The 13,072-nt window shown below is 51.4% G+C and overlaps 1 protein-coding gene across 1 annotated transcript in view; it reads right to left on the bottom strand.

The window, feature by feature from the left end:
* LY75 (lymphocyte antigen 75) overlaps positions 1-6,024 on the bottom strand; it is an 80,051-nt gene extending 74,027 nt beyond the window's left edge. Inside the window, exons 1-2 of the mRNA XM_064164264.1 lie at positions 5,862-6,024; positions 1,767-1,826 (exon numbers count right to left, since the gene is read on the bottom strand). The gene's annotated coding sequence lies outside the window, so the exon portion shown is untranslated. The remainder of the gene's footprint in view (positions 1-1,766; positions 1,827-5,861) is intronic.
* Positions 6,025-13,072: the final 7,048 nt, after the last annotated feature.

Here is a 13,072-nt window from a genome sequence, read left to right as displayed (position 1 = left end):
TTGGCATTGGAGTGGGCTGCCCAAAGGGGTGGTGGAGTCACCATCCCTGGAGGTGTTCAAGAAGAGCCTGGATGAGGCACTTAATGCCATGGTCTAGTTGACTGGATAGGGCTGGGGGATAGGTTGGCCTGGATGATCTTGGAGGTCTCTTCCAACCTACTTGATTCTATGATTTGCTACCTCCAGCATCTCCCAAGAGTGTTAAAAGGCTCAGGAGGAGGTAATTCCATAGAATCATAGAATCAAGCAGGTTCTCCTCCTGCTGCAGCCCAGGCTCTGCTTGGCTTTCTGGGCTGCAAGTGCACACTGCTGGCTCATGCTGAGCTTCTCCTCCAGCAGCACCCCCAAGTCCCTCTCCTCAGGGCTGCTCTCCAGCCACTCACTGCCCAGCCTGGATGTGTGCTTGGCATTGGGCAGTCTTAGTCAGTGGCCATGAAAAACAAAAAGACTAAAAGTACAAAGGAAGGTGGCAAGTATCCAGCAACAGACTGGATACAGAAGGGTCATATCCAGAGAGGTCTTAACTTGGCTTTGCATGGACTCTGGATGGCCTTTTTGTCACAGACACTTCAATTGTTTTTCTGGCCTGTTTTGTTCTTAACTCAATGGTGAAGACTTCATTATTTCTAAGCATTAAAGAAGAGTTCACCTTTAGCAAAAAGGGAACAGAAAAGAAATTGGCTTTTCTCTGCTGCTGCTTTAGGCTTCCTGTTTCAGTGGCAGCAGGTTAACCTTCCAGCATGTTACCAAACTGCTGCACTGCACAGCAAATTTATGATGCAAAGTAACCTCTGTGCATTTCTTACCTCTCTTTAACAAGCTCTATAGGACTTTTTTTTTGTCACAAGGTCCAAGCTTTTGAGGCTTCCTTTGTATTTGAAGGGTTTATTACTGTGAGGGATCCTTATATTCTGAGTCTTTTAAAGAGCTGTGCAGAATAAACAGGCCAGGTATCATTATAGGGGTTTAGAGACCCTTCTGTTTCTCTCACTGCATGGAAACCTGGGAAGTAACGTTCAGAAACAATGAAAGCAATTAGAATCATAGAATCAACCAGGTTGGAAGAGACTTCCAAGTCATTCCAGTCCAACCTAGCACCCAGCCCTGGCCAATCAACCAGACCACGGAACTAAGTGCCTCATCCAGCCAGGAGAGGCTGAGGGAGCTGGGGGTGTGCAGCCTGCAGAAGATGAGGCTCAGGGCAGAGCTCATTGCTGTCTACAGCTGCCTGAAGGGAGGCTGTAGCCAGGTGGGGTTGGGCTCTGCTGCCAGGAAAGCAGCAGCAGAACAAGGGGACACAATCTCAGGCTGTGCCAGGGGAGGTCTGGGCTGGATGTTATGAGGAAGTTGTTGTCAGAGAGAGTGATTGGCATTGGAATGGGCTGCCCAGGGAGGTGGTGGAGTTGCCATCCCTGGAGGTGTTGAAGCCAAGCCTGGCTGAGGCACTTAGTGCCATGGTCTGGTTGCTTGGGCAGGGCTGGGTGCTAGGCTGGACTGGCTGAGCTTGGAGCTCTCTTCCAACCTGGCTGATTCTATGATACTATGATTGATTTCCAGAGAAGCTAAATAATGTCTTTGCATGTGTTCATTGGAATGAGCAAACGATCCCCATGCTTGAACCCTTCTTTCTGAGGAACTCCACCAAAACCCTGTCCTGCTAGCTGGGAAAAGCTGTAATCCAAAGCATGTGGAGTAACAAATCTGCAGGCACCCAAATCTTCCAAGGGATTGAGGATAAGAAACAACAGATCCACTAATGGACTTACCTTTCTCTTGAAGCTTGCTTTCTGCCCAGAGACTGGAGGGTGGCAATGTGACACCAAACTCTGAAAGAGATTCCAGGAGTGGAATGAGGAGACAAAATATTTGCCATTGGAATGGGCTGTCCAGGGAGGTGATGGAATTGCTGTCCCTGGAGGTGTTGAAGCCAAGCCTGGCTGGGGCACTTAGTGCCATGGTCTGGTTGATTGGCCAGGGCTGGGTGCTAGGTTGGACTGGAGGAGCTTGGAGCTCTCTTCCAACCTGGCTGATGCTTTGACTCAGTGGCATTTTGGGAAGACAGAAGAAGCAGCAGGCACGATTCTATGATTCTAAAGGCAGGCAAAGCAGCAGAAGCTAAATAAAAGATAGAACTGGTGTGCACTTGGGTAAATATGCACAAGCCTGGCACTGCCACCACCACCACATCCTCTCCACATGTGGTAGAGCTGTCCAGGCCTCCAGACAGTTCCCTGGTGAGGTCAGCAAGCATGCAGACAGCAGTGGGTGATATATGGTGCACAGTCACTCCTTGAGCTGCATGACAGCTCCTGCTAGGTGGCCGAATCAGCAGGCACTCCCAGCTGGGACTTGCTGTTAGCATTTTTCTATTCACTCAAGGGTGTTCTGCTGTAAAGAAGTTATTTGTGCCTCACTCCCATCATTTCTGAACGAGAGACTGAAATAGCTTTTGTTATTCCACACAGCTTCCGTCAGGCTGGGGCTTGAACAAGAACTACCTGCCTGTGACTCAGCACTTACACAACTTGAGATAAAGTTTGTGGGTGGACAGTGCATGCAAAGGAGTTCATAGAACTTCTCTCAGCTTTTCATCACTGCACAGGTCCTGCTGGTGACCTGCTTTCATGTGCTTGAGGCAGAGTGTCTAAGGGAGAAAGTGGAAGATTAAGACAGTAGAGAACAGCACAGATCTCTTGTGACTCCCTGATGACTACCTGAAGGGAGGCTGTAGCCAGGTGGGGTTGGGCTCTGCTGCCAGGCAACCAGCAACAGAACAAGGGGAGACAGTCTCAAGCTGTGCCAGGGGAGGTCTAGGCTGGATGTCAGGAGGAAGTTGTTGGCAGAGAGAGTGATTGGCATTGGAATGGGCTGCCCAGGGAGGTGGTGGAGTCACCGTGCCTGGAGGTGTTGAAGCCAAGCCTGGCTGGGGCACTTAGTGCCATGGCCTGGTTGACTGGCAAGGGCTGGGTGCTAGGTTGGACTGGATGAGTTTGGAGATCTCTTCCAACCTGGATCATTCTATGATAAACACACACAGTGGTGACTCCCAACTATCTTCAAGTTCTTAATGTACTTGGCAATGGTTTCAAAATCATTTGCTCCATCATCTCCCTGGGTACTGAGGTAAGGCTGATTATGTAATCACCTTCATCCTTCCTCCTTTTCTTCTTGAAGCTAGGCATGACAGCTGCCTTGAACTTCCTGCTTTCCTCTGATTACTGTCAGCTTCCAAAGACATTTGTGACTGGCCTTGCAATGACACCTGTGAGTTCTCTCAGCAGTTGTGGATGCAGCCCCTTGGGTCCCAGCAACTCATTTTCATTTGAGTTGTTGAAATGTTTTGGTCTTTGTTACTGAAGGTTAAGTGCCCACTGCTCCAGGTGCTCCCTGAAAGCAAATCTTACTGGTAATCATAGAATCAGGCAGGGTTGGAAAGGGACCACAAGGAGCAGCCAGTTCCAACCCCCCTGCCATGCCCAGGGACACCCTACCCTAGAGCAGGCTGCACACAGCCTCACCCAGCCTGGCCTCAAACACCTCCAGCCATGGGCAACCACCTCCCTGGGCAACCCATTCCAGCCTCTCACCACTCTCATGCTCCTCACCTCCACTCTGAATCTCCTCACCTCCAGCTTTGCTCCACTCCCCCTAGTCATGACCCAGCCATGGTTGCCTAATGACAGAAGTGAAGGTGGCATTGAGTACCTCTGCTTTTTCATGTCTTTTGTCAGCACCATCCCCCTAAGCAGCAGGCCCACATGCTCCCTAGCCTTCCTTTTGCTGCTGATAACACTTACAGAAGTGTTGACAATGCAGAACTTTTCAGCTCCTCAGTTTTCTCTAAACTTTGTCCAGCAGAAAGCTCCCAGACAGAGAAAGAGGAGCTGCTGACCCCTTTTAAATAGACACAGGCACAGTTCAGGGAGCTTTGCTATGACAGACTCACATTCAATCCCTTTTTCTAAGAGGCATCTGAACCCACCTTGACCCAGATTTACTCAGTAATTACCAAGCTAAAGCAAGTTCCCAGTGTCTCATTTTGGAGCTGATCCACTTTGTTCAAAGCACTGAAATGTTTACTAGAACACCAAGTAGAATTCAGGTCTCCTGCTGCCCTTTCCCAACTCTTACTACTGGAGCAGAGTCTCACTCATGTTCTTACTATGACTTATTGAACCTAGCACCCAGCCCTATCCAGTCAACCAGACCATGGCACTAAGTGCCTCAGCCAGGCTTGGCTTCAGCACCTCCAGGCACAGCAACTCCACCACCTCCCTGGGCAGCCCATTCCAATGCCAATCACTCTCTCTGACAACAACTTCCTAACAACATCCAGCCTAGACCTCCCCTGGCATAGCTTCAGACTGTGTCCCCTTGTTCTGTTGCTGCTTGCCTGGCAGAAGAGCCCAACCCCACCTGGCTACAGCCTCCCTTCAGGCAGTTGTAGACAGCAATGAGCTCTGCCCTGAGCCTCCTCTGCTGCAGGCTGCACACCCCCAGCTCCCTCAGCCTCTCCTCACAGGGCTGTGCTTCAGGCCCCTCACCAGCTTTGGCGCCCTCCTGTGGACACCTTCCAGTACTGCAACATCTCTCTTGAATTGAGGAGCCCAGAACTGGACACAGCACTCAAGGGGTGGCCTGAGCAGTGCTGAGCACAGGGGCACAAGAACCTCCCTTGTCCTGCTGCCCACACTGCTCCTGAGCCAGCCCAGGATGCCATTGGCTCTGCTACCCACCTGGGCACTGCTGCCTCCTCTGCAGCTCCTCTCTGCCAGCACCCCCAGCTCCCTCTCTGCCTGGCTGCTCTCAGCCACTCTGGCCCCAGCCTGTAGTGCTGCTTGGGCTTGTTGTGGCCAAAGTGTAGTACCTAAAAACCCCCAAAAGTTAGTGGAGCCTTCAAGCCAGAGTCTATTTTACTCCTCTAGTAAAACATGTTTAAACCCAACTGCTGGACACGAAGAGAAAGCATGAACAAGCAGAAACACTTCCAACAGAAGGTGCTTTTGTTTAGTGCCTTGTTATGAGCAGTATGATGGATTTTGAAAGCTTGCTACAGCTGCAATGTGACACCACAGCAAGGCTGGCATGGAATGACTTGGGGGTGGGCATCTCACATCTTTAACCCAATGTGTAACTGAAAATAGACTTGGTTCAGGCATTTCATTACATTGTTGTTTTAGTTCCTTCCTTTTCCTGCTGTTAGCCTGAGTTGAGAACAAAAGTTACTTTCAGTTTAGGTGGGAGGGGAAGGGGGGGGAAGCTTTGGGTATGAAATTTTACCATCAATTTTCTGGCAAAACCTGGATCTGTTTGGCCTCAGAAAGAGTCTGGAAACATGATGCTCCTGTAAGAGGGTTTCCCCTGAGTAACAATATGTTGGTTTTGCAGCTTGCATGGTGCTTGGCAATCATTCTCCTGGGAAGATAACTAAAGGATAATTATTCCAATGGGTGAAGTTGCAGCACAGGAGGTTCCAGCTCAACACAAGGGGGAACTTCTTTACTGTAAGGGTCACAGAGCACTGGCACAGGCTGCCCAGGGAGGTTGTGGAGTCTCCTTCTCTGGAGACTTCAAGGCCTGTCTGGGTGTGTGCCTCTGTGATCTGTGTTAGGTTGTGTGGTCCTGCTCTGGCAGGGGGGTTGGACAGGATGATCTCTTTGGGTTCCTTCCCTATCATCCTGTGAGCCTGTGATTTCCTCCCCTTCCCCCATTTTGTATTTTGAATACTCAAAGCAAAAGAAAAACAGGTGAGTTGGCCAATATGATGCAGTGATATTAGTAAAGGCAAGAAACAAAACTTTTGCAAGTGACTGCAGCTGAGCACCACTTCAGTGGTTCTAAATCACCATGGTGGTACTCACAAGCATTGTGACAGGCTGGGTGAGGCACTTAGTGCCATGGTCTGGTTGCTTGGCCAGGGCTGGGTGCTAGGTTGCACTGGATGAGCTTGGAGGTCTCTTCCAACCTGGAAGGCACTGCCTCAGATGTTTGCAGCTGCTTCATCACAGGAAGACTGAGAAAGCCTAGAAGAGATCACACAAGCACAGAATCAACCAGGTTGGAAGAGACCTCCGAGAGGAAGCAAGATTATGAAATCTAAGACCTTGAGGTGAGGCTGTTTAACAAAATGATTCTCAATGTCCTTTTTTTACAGCTAAGCTTACAAAATCATAGAATCAGGCAGGTTGGAAGAGACCTCCAAGATCATCCAGGCCAACCTAGCACCCAGCCCTGCCCAATCAACCAGGCCATGGCACTAAGTGCCCCAGCCAGGCTTGGCTTCAACACCTCCAGGCACAGCAACTCCACCACCTCCCTGGGCAGCCCATTCCAATGCCAATCACTCTCTCTGACAACAACTTCCTCATAACATCCAGCCTAGACCTCCCCTGGCACAGCTTGAGACTGTGTCCCCTTGTTCTGGTGCTGCTTGCCTGGCAGAAGAGCCCAACCCCACCTGGCTACAGCCTCCCTGCAGGCAGCTGCAGACAGCAATGAGCTCTGCCCTGAGCCTCCTCTGCTGCAGGCTGCACACCCCCAGCTCCCTCAGCCTCTCCTCACAGGGCTGTGCTCCAGGACCCTCCCCAGCCTTGATGCCCTTCTCCAAACACCTTCCAGCACCTCAACATCTCTCTGCAATTCAGGAGCCCAGAACTGGACACAGAACTCAAGGTGTGGCCTGAGCAGTGCTGAGCACAGGGGCACAAGAACCTCCCTTGTCCTGCTGCCCACACTGCTCCTCAGCCAGCCCAGGATGCCATTGGCTCTGCTGCCCACCTGGGCACTGCTGCCTCAGCTTCAGCTCCTCTCTGCCAGCACCCCCAGCTCCCTCTCTGCCTGGCTGCTCTCATACACTCTGTCCTCAGCCTGTAGTGCTGCTTGGGGTTGCTGTGGCCAAAGTGCAGAACTCTGCCCTTGGCTTTGTTCAATCTCATCCCATTGGCCTCTGCCCACCCATGCAGCCTGGTCAGGTCCCTCTGCAGGGCTCTGCTACCCTCCAACAGCTCCACAGCTGCTCCTAGATTGGTGCCATCTGCAAACCTAGAGTCATGCAATCATAGAATCAACCAGTTTGGAAGAGACTTCCAAGCTCATCCAGTCCAAACTATCATCCAGCCCTAACTAATCAACTAGACCATGGCACTAAGTGCTCCATCCAGTCCCTTCTTTAACACTGCCAGGGACTGCAATCCTGGACTCAATCCCCTGGTCCAGATCATCAATAAAGATACAGAACAGGAGTTATCTCTTCCTTTCCTGCTCAAGCCACAAAGAACAGTGTAAATATTTGACCTCTCTGAGTCCCTTCCAACCCCTAACATCCTATGATCCTATTTATTTTCCCAAGAGACCTGCATTATTTATTAGAGCTGATGGAATGTTGCATATGCCCATTTGCATTTCAATCCCTTTCCTAGAGGGTTAACAATTAGCAAGCTGGCTTCTCCAGCTGGTTCTGCTCAAAGCATCCTCATCCTCCTGAATTCGGTCAACATCCACCAGAAACAAAGAAGTCAAACAAAACATATTAGGCTTCAGTATTCATTTGTGAAGTTTTGGCCTCCAGCCAGCAAATTTTGCTATTTTCTGTGTCAGCTTTATTTTTCTTTCCCTGGTCAGCAGCTAGCAGGGATCAAAAGAGCCACTGCTTTTAAATGCAACCCTAAAAACAATAAACACTGGCACTGACAGAGCACTGTGCACCTTAGGTTACATCTTGGATCTGTTTTGAGTGTCCTTCTGTTTGGGAACATGCTCCTATGTGGGCTTCTGGGGCTCCAGCTTTTGTCAGCAGCCCATCAATGTTCCCTCTGTCTCCAGAAGGAGACAGCAAAACCTCCTAGCTCTGTTAGGCCTTTGTTTGAATACCAGTTCCAGAATGCAGAATGTCCATGGGATAATTACTTTTTCCCCCCTTCTCTCTGGTGTTGTTATCCAAATTGATTAAATGCAGTGAAATAAAACTTTAATGATGTCCTGGTAGCAGTGGGATCAAACATTGCTGCCCTTGCTCACAGCTTATCACAGGCTCACAGGATGCTAAGGGTTGGAAGGGACCCAAGGAGATCATCCAGTCCAACCCCCCTGCCAGAGCAGGACCACACAATCTAGCTCAGATCACAGAGGAACACATCCAGACAGGCCTTGAGATGCTCCAGAGAAGGAGGCTCCACAACCTCCCTGGGCAGCCTGTGCCAGTGCTCTGGGACCCTTACTGTATAGAAGTTGCCCTTTGTGTTGAGCTGGAACCTCCTGTGCTGCAGCTTCCATCCATTGCTCCTTGCCTATCCCAGGGAGCAGTGAGCAGAGCCTGTGCCCCCCTCCTGACCCCCAGCCCTCAGATACTTATAAACATTTATCAAATCCCCTCTCAGTCTTCTCCTCTCCAGACTAAACAGCCCCAGGTCCCTCAGCCTCTCCTCACCAGCCATGCCCTCCAGCCTCCTCATCATCCTTGTATCTCTCTGCTAGAACCTCTCCAGCAGATCCCTGTCCCTCTTCAACTGGGGAGCCCAAAACTGAAGGCAGCATTGAAGAGGATGTCTCAGCAGGACAGAGTAGAGGGGGAGCAGAACCTCCCTTGACCTGCTGGACACACTCCTCCTAATACATTCCAGAATCCCATTTGCCTTATGACTTGGCTTTAAACATCCAGGCCTTCACAGGCTACCCAGCAACTGCTGAACCATGTTTAGCCACAGATACAACTCCTGCAAACCCACAGGGAGCTAGCAACAGATATTTGCAAGCTTGCCAAGACCTACCCTAATAACTCAGTCATATCTCAGTGCTTTGAGCCAGGCAGTTACTGTGCAGGAAGCTGCTGGTTTCATGGACACAGAGGCATAGAATCAGTCAGGGTTGGAAGGGACCACAAGGAGCAGCCAGTGCCAACCCCCCTGCCATGCCCAGGGACACCCTACCCTAGAGCAGGCTGCACACAGCCTCAGCCAGCCTGGCCTCAAACACCTCCAGCCATGAGGCCGCAACCACCTCCCTGGGCAACCCATTCCAGCCTCTCACCACTCTCCTGCTCAACAACTTCCTCCTCATGGCCAGTCTGAATCTCCTCACCTTCAGCTTTGCTCCATTCCCCCCAGTCCTGTCACTCCCTGACATGTTACAAAAGAGAAAGAAAGGAGAGTCTGGGACATTGCTGTCATAGAATCAAGCAGGTTGAAAGAGAGCTCCAAGCTCAGCCAGCCCAACCTAGCACCCAGCCCTCGCCAATTAACCAGACCATGGCACTAAGTGCCTCAGCCAGGCTTGGCTTCAGCACCTCCAGGCACAGCAACTCCACCACCTCCCTGGGCAGCCCATTCCAATGCCAATCACTCTCTCTGACAACAACTTCCTCCTAATATCCAGCCTAGACCTCCCCTGGCACAACTTCACACTGTGTCCCCTTCTTCTGTTGCTGCTTGCCTGGCAGCAGAGCCCAACCCCACCTGGCTACAGCCTCCCTTCAGGGAGCTGCAGACAGCAATGAGCTCTGCCCTGAGCCTCCTCTGCTGCAGGCTGCACACCCCCAGCTCCCTCAGCCTCTCCTCACAGGGCTGTGCTCCAGGCCCCTCCCCAGCTTCATTGCCCTTCTTCTATGCCTAGAACCCAAATCACAGAGATCCTGCATAAAGGTAGTGTATATAGAAAGGAATCAGCAACTCTTCTGCTCCGAGCAACTTCCAGAACAAACTGAGAGCAGTAGAGATAAGTCTGCTTTCAGTGGTGCTGTGCAATGATTCCTTATGCAAGGGATGTCTGCAATACCTAATTTTTTTTTGTTTCTTTATCTTGCTTTTCCCACATAAATTACTAAGTATCAATGCCTGCATTCATGCAAGGAAGAAACACAACACAAAGCCAAATCTATTTACAAGAAAGAGATGTGGCTGAAGAACTTTCAGTAAACTACTTTTCCATCAAAGGGATTAGACCCAAAACATTCCACCAAGACCTGTTTGTTTACTTAGTTAATACTCAGGACCCCAAGTGGATGTTCCCATCATCCTCCAGACAAATGAAAATCCCACGGACCAATGTAATGACCTCAATTATCCCATCCTGAGTGTTTCTCTCTGTCACAGCCTCACAGGATGTCAGGCCTTGGAAGGGACCCAAAGAGATCACAGCATCTCTTACACTGGAAAAGACCTTCAGGCTCATGGAGTCCTATCCTGAGTTTCACACTGACAAGTCCTTGACTAAACCAAACCCCTCAGCACAACATCTTATCACTAGGAATTGCTATGGTGGGAAAGGACCACCAGGATCAGCCAGTCCAACCTGCACCCCAGCATCCTTCATCACTGGACCACAGCCTCAAGCACCACATCCACTCTTCTTTTAAACACCTCCAGGGATGGTGACTCCACCACCTCCCTGGGCAGCCTGTTGCAGTGCCTGGCCATCTGCACAGGAAAGAGCTTCCTCCCAACAGCCAACCTAAACCTCCTCTGATGCAACATCCAGTCCAACCCCCCTGCCAGAGCGGGACCACACAATCTAGCACAAGTAACAGAGGAACACATCCAGACAGGCCTTGAAAGTCTCCAGAGAAGGAGACTCCACAACCTCTCTGGGAAGCCTGTGCCAGTGCTCTGGGACCCTTACAGTAAAGAAGTTCCCCCTTGTGTTGAGCTGGAACCTCCTGTGCTGAAACTTACACCCATTGCTCCTTGTCCTATCCCAGGGAGCAGTGAGCAGAGCCTGTCCCCCCCTCCAGACCCCCAGCCCTCAGATGCTTACAAACATTGATTAAATCCCCTCTCAGTCTTCTCTTCTCCAGATCCCAGGTCCCTCAGCCTCTCCTCATCAGCCATGCCCTCCAGTCCCCTCATCATCCTCTCAGCCCTCCGCTGGAATGAACACCGAGACTTGGAAAACCGTTTCCAAGAGAGCTTTGGAACGACGTAGCCAAAGCTAAGAGCTGGCACTGCTATTTGCAGTCCTGCACATCCCAGGGTTTGCTACGCGTTTGATTAAACTCCTGAAGGATGCGCAGCAGCCCCCGGCGCTACCTCGCAGCTCATCCTTGTCCGCGCTGTGTGCACTGCTGCCACCTGCTGGCCACAGCGAGACTGCAGGCACCAGAGCGGGCTGGCGAGAAACGGCATCAGGCAGGGCTGGAAGGGACCACAAGGAGCAGCCAGTTCCAACCCCCCTGCCATGCCCAGGGACACCCTACCCTAGAGCAGGCTGCACACAGCCTCACCCAGCCTGGCCTCAAACACCTCCAGCCATGAGGCCTCAACCACCTCCCTGGGCAACCCATTCCAGCCTCTCACCACTCTCAAGCTCAACAACTTCCTCCTCATGGCCACTCCGAACCTCCCCACCTCCAGCTTTGCTCCATTCCCCCTACTCCTGGCACTCCCTGACAGCCTATAAAGTCCCTCCCCAGCTTTTTGGTAGTCCTCTTCAGATGCTGGAAGGCCACCAGAAGGTCACCTGGGAGCCTCCTCTGCTCCAGCCTGCACAGCCCCAACTCTTTCAGTCTGTGCTCACAGCAGAGCTGCTGCAGCCTCTGAGCATCCTCCTGGCCCTGCTCTGGACACACTCCAGCATCTGCAAATGTCTCTTGTAATAGAGGCTCCAGAGCTCGATGCAGGACTCCAGGTGATGAAGAGCATTTGTGGTTTAAGTTCCTTCAACTGTTATAGGCAAAATACTCCTGAGGAAGGGAGAGACAGTCACAACCTTCTTTTCATCTTTGAATCACAGTTCAGGCATATTGATTCAGTTGGGGCAATTAAGGAGGCAAGAATCAGGAAACACGTAGTTAATTTTATTTCTGGAAAGCCCCACCCACAACTATATACTAATTTAGGTTCTGATCTGGACAGGAAAAGCTTCCCAAGGATGCTTCTGTGCAGTTCATTCAGTTAGGAGAATCAGAAGAATTGGACAAGTTTAGCCACAAAATGGCTTTGCCTCACTTGCAAATAGGCAGCCTGGAGCCCCAGGGCAAGTCTGTGCTGCTCACTGGGGGGGAGTAGGAATTTCAAGCTAGTCCCTGGCTCCTTTGTGGCAGAGTTGGAACTGCTCAGACCTTGAGAGGCTTCCAGATCTTCCCAGGGTGCTGGGAAAGAGGCAGATGATCTCTGACCTGATCCTGGTTGCTCTTGGCACAGAGGTTTGCAGAGGTGCAGGCAGATCTCTTGCAGATGTGCAGAGAGCACCATGTCAGTGGCACTTCTTGCCATGTGAGGCACTGAAATGCCTTCTCCTGGGAAACTTGAGGCACTTCAGCTTCCAGGTAGTTCCAAAACATCAGGGCTAAGCTGTTCCGATGCACGAGGCAGAGCAGAACACATTGTCCAAGAGCAGTGAGGCAGAGGCAGCTCTGTGAGGCAGAAGCAGCAAGGCAGAGGCAGCTCCATGAGGCAGAGGCAAAAACTGCAGTCTACAAACTTGGATAGTGGACTCCACATTGAAATAATTCCCAAAGATAAAACTCCAGGGCTGGAAACAAACTCAGAATCACAGAATCAACCAGGCTGGAAGAGACCTCCAAGCTCAGCCAGCCCAACCTAGCACCCAGCCCTGCCCAAGCAACCAGACCATGGCACTCAGTGCCCCAGCCAGCCTTGGCTTCAACACCTCCAGCCACAGAGACTCCACCACCTCCCTGGGCAGCCCATTCCAATGCCAATCACTCTCTCTGACAACAACTTCCTCCTAACATCCAACCTAGACCTCCCCTGGCACAGCTTGAGGCTGTGTCCCCTTGTTTTGTTGCTGCTTGCCTGGCAGCAGAGACCAACCCCACCTGGCTACAGCCTCCCTTCAGGTAGTTGCAGGCAGCAATGAGCTCTGCCCTGAGCCTCCTCTGCTGCAGGCTGCACACCCCCAGCTCCCTCAGCCTCTCCTCACAGGGCTGTGCTCCAGGCCCCTCCCCAGCCTTGCTGCCTTGCTCTGGACACCTTCCAGCACCTCAATATCTCTCTCGAATTGAGGAGCCCTGAACTGGACACAGCACTCAAGGGGTGGCCTGAGCAGTGCTGGGCACAAGAGCAGAAGATCCTCCCTTGTCCTACTGGCCAGGACATTACCTTTAGGATGACAGAGCTCA

The sequence above is a fragment of the Pogoniulus pusillus genome, chromosome 2 (assembly GCF_015220805.1).
Source record: "Pogoniulus pusillus isolate bPogPus1 chromosome 2, bPogPus1.pri, whole genome shotgun sequence".
Lineage (NCBI taxonomy): Eukaryota > Metazoa > Chordata > Aves > Piciformes > Lybiidae > Pogoniulus > Pogoniulus pusillus.
This window is presented reverse-complemented; position numbering and strand designations above follow the sequence as displayed.